The 5,286-nt window shown below is 46.5% G+C and overlaps 1 protein-coding gene across 1 annotated transcript in view; it reads left to right on the plus strand.

Annotated features, from left to right (window-relative positions):
- The first annotated feature begins 30 nt into the window (after positions 1–30).
- LOC104992073 (lipid phosphate phosphatase-related protein type 1) overlaps positions 31–5,286 on the plus strand; it is a 300,451-nt gene continuing 295,195 nt past the window's right edge. The window contains exon 1 of the mRNA XM_010844816.1: positions 31–193. The gene's annotated coding sequence lies outside the window, so the exon portion shown is untranslated. The remainder of the gene's footprint in view (positions 194–5,286) is intronic.

Below are 5,286 nucleotides of genomic sequence, written 5' to 3' on the forward strand. Positions count from 1 at the left end.
CACACTCTCACAAACACACACTCGTACACGCCCGTGCCGCGCGCTCGCTGGTTGGATCTCCCACGCAGGCGGAATGCAGCAGAGCCCGGGGAGCAGCGTGTCTCCAGCTGCCTGAATGCGCCTCGCTCCCGGGAGCCGGAGCCGGAGCCGGACGGCCCAGTAGGGCGCAACGGAGGAGAGTCTGCCGGGAGAGGTGAGTTGGGCGCCCGCAGCCGCGGGGCCGCTTCTGGACGCCCGGGGGGCCAGATCAGGTTCCTGCCGGACACAGCGGCGCAGGTGGCCCAAGCCCGGCTTGCGGGCATCAAGGTGCAGATGAAAGCAGCTCTGGGGCGGTGCAGGGGGGAGAGGGCGATCCCAGAAATGGTCGCCTCCTGAGAGGTGTCAGATTGACCCAGTGGAAAGCGACACTGTCGCTGCTCATAAACTTTCGTCCCCTGTCATTTGGGGAACGTGGAGACAAAGGGGGCGTGGAGGCTCCCTCCGTCCCGTTGCACCCTTCTGGCTGCATTCTGGGCTGCACAGGATCCGGCATGCGGGCGGGGGCGCCCTGCAGGTAGCTGGTGCCAAGTCCTCCCGCCCGGGCGGGGTTGGGATTTCTCACCCCTGCTGTAAGCGTTTGCCTTTGATTTTCCCTCAGGCGTGGGCACCTGTCATCCTTTCCTTCTGCCCCATCCTGCACCCTCGGCGCCTCGTATTTGGGCAGGGGTGGGGGAGAGGGGGGCGGTGTCACCTGGAGAATTGGAGGGGCAGCGTTTGGCTCTCTCATTCAGCACCAGTGCCACCGGCGCCGGGGTGAGGCTCAGGTCAGCGCGGGGATGAATGATGAGTTACTAAAAGGCTTGCTGTAATCACCTCCTGGAAGCACTGGGCGCGAGGATCTCTCCTCCCCGGGGAGAGTGTCTTCACGCACACCCAGGCGGCGGCACTGGGAGCCGGGCTGGGCTGCTGTGGTGGGGGCTGCAGGCGAGGGAAGCTGGGGCTTTATTTTTGCCCGGGGGTTTTATGACCCACACATGTGGAGTATGTGGAGGATTCTGGGTTATTTTTCTTTGTGGGGATACCATATTCCCTTTTAACCTCTTTCGTGGGAGAGATTCTCTGCAGCCCTTATATCGAGCTGGTGGACAGGAGCCCTTCTGAATAATCCCTTCAGTCCCGGGGAACAGGTCCCAGCGAAGGGTTCCCTAAAATGCCATTTCCATTGGGGCGGGGTCTCAGAGGGCAGAGCGCCTGCTGGTACCTGGGAAGAGCCTCAAATCTAATGGCCCTTGGAAACAGGCGAGACTGGTCAGCGTACAAGGAGTCCAGGACTGGGACAAAGGGGTTTGCAAGAGGGACAGATGATGGCTATTTAGGAGAGCAGTGACTAGAAGCCAGTTGAGGCAGGAAGAGGTCTTGTGGGAAGCAAGGTACCCCTGCAGTCTTCAGTGAATTCCTATACCCCTTCTCTTCTCCTGTGGTTGGTGGCTTTTATTCATCCGGTGGGACTCTGGAGATTTCCAGAATGTCACATCTGGAGCATAGAAAACTTGACTGTTCCTTAGCTAACCCTGAGCACAACCACAGATTAGTTCTGTAAGTCTAGAAAATGCCATGTACAGTTCTCTATTTTGACATTTTGTTCATACCTGGAAGAAGGGATGGGTAGACTGGTATATTGCAGGGGGGCGGAATCTCTACTTAAGAGAGCTTGGATTTGCAGAAGTGTGTGTGTGTGCGCGCGTGTGTGTGTGTAGGGGGTGGGGGCGGGTGGTGAGGAGCCTGGAAGCCAAGCTGATGCTGATAGAAGAAAACACCAGAAGCTCAGATCTAGTTCCTGTGACTGTGGGTTGCCAGAGAGTTCTCTTCACTTTAAGATGAGTTGCAGAGGCTGTCTCTCTGCTGCTTTGGGGACCTTTTAAAATTTTAAACATTTTGTAACTTCATTGAAGTGGGAGAAAGCCTGATATACATGAGGTTAATTAAGGAAGTTCACTTACGAAATTTGAGCAGGTTGGCTCAAAAGTCAATATTGCCAAAGGTGAACTTTTTGAGGAAGTGGGGGGGGGGGCGGCGGGAGGGGAATTGAAAGGGAGGTGTATTATTAAAACAGCTTCACTTTTATAATTTTAAAAAAGCATTCAATAAGATAGAATTCTGAAGTTTTTTTTTCTTTTTTCAAACAACTAGTGAAGTAAAGACCTTTCCAGAAATATTTTCAAGTTGAAATTGACATAGTAGGGGTTTAAATATAATTGTCAGCTTATGTCCATTTGTATTTCATGGTCAATATTCACATCATTTACATTGTAAATCTTGGCAAGAAAAGATTAAGATTATTATTATTATTTTGCTTTATACTAGAGCTCTATTTTCTTCCTTTATGGTATATTTCCTGTTTGTACATCTGCAAGTTCAACTCATTTTTATTATATTCACATTCTATTTTCTAGTATTTATTGACTACCTATCCCATATTTAGCATTGGTGGTTATATAAAAATGTATAACATCATTCTTGCCCTTAAAGCATTTATAATCTAGTTGTCAACACAAGATTAACACACATGAAGTAATTAGAGAGTAAGGTAGGTTTGTACTGTCCTGTGAGCTCTCAACATGCATGCCATATACTCCATCCTTCCTCCTGGCTTTTCTGAACATTCAGAAAACACACATCAGCACTTAGGTGAAGGAGCCTGGAGGAAGAGAAACACATGGAAGTAAAAAATAGTTCCAGCTTTCAAGGATGGGGAAATAGGTATTTAGCTAACTATGATGCAATCTGATTAACTGTTACAGTTATAGGGTAAATTAAGTAGTAATAGTATAGACATGCAAGTGACTTTTTTTCTTCCTCTATGGAATTTAACCAGATGGTTTTGGAGATATTTTTGAAAAAATGGATAGTCTTTACCAGGTAGGGAAGGATGAAAAAGACATCCTGGCAGAGGAAATGTTTGAGTGTCCTGTGTGGCTTGAGCATAGGGTGCTGGAGTGTGGATACAGAGATGAACAGAAGCTAAGTGACAGTAGTTAGCAACTGATGCTTTGGAGTAAAGGCTTCCCAGGTGGTGATGGTGGTAAAGAACCTGTCTGTCAAAACAGGAGATGCAGGAGATATGGGTTCAATCCCCTGGGTCAGACAAACCTTGTTTATGTAGCAGTGACTAAGAGCATAGACTCTGGAGCTAGACAAGTTCTATTTGAATTTTGGCTCTGTTGTTGTTCAGTCACTAAGTCGTGTCTGATTTTTTGTGACCCCATGGGCTGTAGGCTTCCCTGTCCTTCACAATCTCCTGGAGCTTGCTCAAACTCATGTCCATTGAGTCAGTGATGCTGTCCAACCGTTTTGTTCTGTCATTCCCTTCTCCTCCTGCCTTCAGTCTTTCCCAGCATCAGGGTCTTTTCCAATGAGTTGGCTCTGCATCAAGTGGCCAAAGTACTGGAGCTTCAGCGCTAGCATCAGTCCTTCCAATGAATATTCAGGATTGATTTCTTTTTGGATTGACTGGTTGGCTCTCCTTGCAGTCCAAGGGACTCTCAAGAGTCTTCTCCAGCACCACAATTCAAAAGCATCAATTCTTCAGTGCTCAGCCTTCTTTATGGTCCAACTCTCATATCTGTTTGTAACTACTGGAAAAACCATAGCTTTGACTAGACAGATGTTTGTTGGCAAAGTGATGTCTCTGCTTTGGGCACACAGTTTACATCTATGTGCCTCAAATTACTCTTTCACTTCAGACGGCGATAACCATCTTAACGCATTACATAGAATTGTGGGGATTATATGAGTTAGTATTTGTGAGTGCTCAATAAATGGTAGGTTTTATGTGTGACAACAGTCAGGTTAAAAGCAAAGTTTTGACTTCATACTCAGGGCTCCAGAGACTGTGTGCCACAGTGTTTGTTTAAAAAATTATTTTGGTTGGTTTATAACTAGCTGGCTCTAATCCTGTTTACCTCAGTGGAGGAATTAAATCAGCCAACATAAATGTGGCAGGAGCAGACTAGCTCCTAGGTAGAGTAGGTGTCAGCGTGTATGCCTATAACATTTGCCTAGGTGCCTCCTCCTCATGCCTGTCTGGGGAAGGTAAAAGTTTGCTTGCCTTTAGGCTGGTCCTCACGTTCTTCAGGCTCATAGGCAGCACACAACAGATGCTTAGCTGTTTAGGAAATTGTTTTCAGGGAAGTGACTACATGTATTAATTACAGCACTGCTTTGGTACTGGGGGATGTAAACTAAACATGTCAGATGTGAGGTTTGTATCATTCTTTGGGAATTAAAAGCCTTTTTTCTTTACAGAAAAGTCTGGACTGTGTTCTAAAATAGAATCTCCAGTGCATACGGAAGCCCTGTCTTCTAGCTAGTCGACAACAGGGCAGTGACCAGAGCTTAGGTCTGACTACTGCCTGGAGCTCTGTGTTGTGCTTGTTGGGCTTTATTTTGTTCAGCTGTGTCAGGCTCTTTGCAACCCCATAGACTGTAGCCTGCCAGACTCCTCCATCCGTGGAGTTTTCCAGGCAAGGAAACTGGAGTGAGTTGCCATTTTCTATTCCAGGGGATCTTCCCAACTCAGGAATGGAACCTGCGCCTCCTGCCAAATGTTGTTTTCGTTCCATAATCAAAGACTGATTTTTGTTTTCCTGTTTCATCCATCCTATTTATATTTCACTCAGATTAAACTTATAACAGGTATCCAACTGAGATTTTTCTTTTTCACCTTCAGGTCTTTTGCTGTGCTGTTCTCTCTTGCTGGAATTTTCTCCCTTAGTTTCCCTGCCTAACTCCTTTGGAAGTTAGGGAAGGTTGTCTTGACCTGTTAGCACTAGAATTGGCTTCCCATCCTACGTATTTCTCAGGTCCTCACCTTTGTATTTTCAGCCCCTCATGTAGAGCTTGTCACATAGCAATTGATTGGATTGATTTAATTCATTTTGGATTGAATGAGTGACAGTGAATGAATCTTGGCTTGAGTCATTTCTGATGCCCCAATAATACAGCTTCATGTTAGAGAAAATTATAGAATTTTCAAGTTCAGCAGTTCACTGGAAATCTTCTAATCAGACTCCTAAATGAAACAAGATGACATTGAGAACCGGAGAGTTTCAGTGACTCACCTGAGCTCAGTAGTGTGAGAACCAGGACCAGAACCCCCAGCTCCTGATTTCAGATGCAGCGTCTGCCCAGGTCCTAGATCAGGGAGAGCTGAGGGAGGCAGTCATGTAATTGCAGGGTTTGTTCCTGACTTTATTTCAAAATTTGCAATCTTGTTCATTTTATATATATATATATATATATATTTTT

This window comes from Bison bison, unplaced genomic scaffold, assembly GCF_000754665.1.
Source record: "Bison bison bison isolate TAMUID 2011002044 unplaced genomic scaffold, Bison_UMD1.0 scf7180017864209, whole genome shotgun sequence".
Classification (NCBI taxonomy): domain Eukaryota; kingdom Metazoa; phylum Chordata; class Mammalia; order Artiodactyla; family Bovidae; genus Bison; species Bison bison.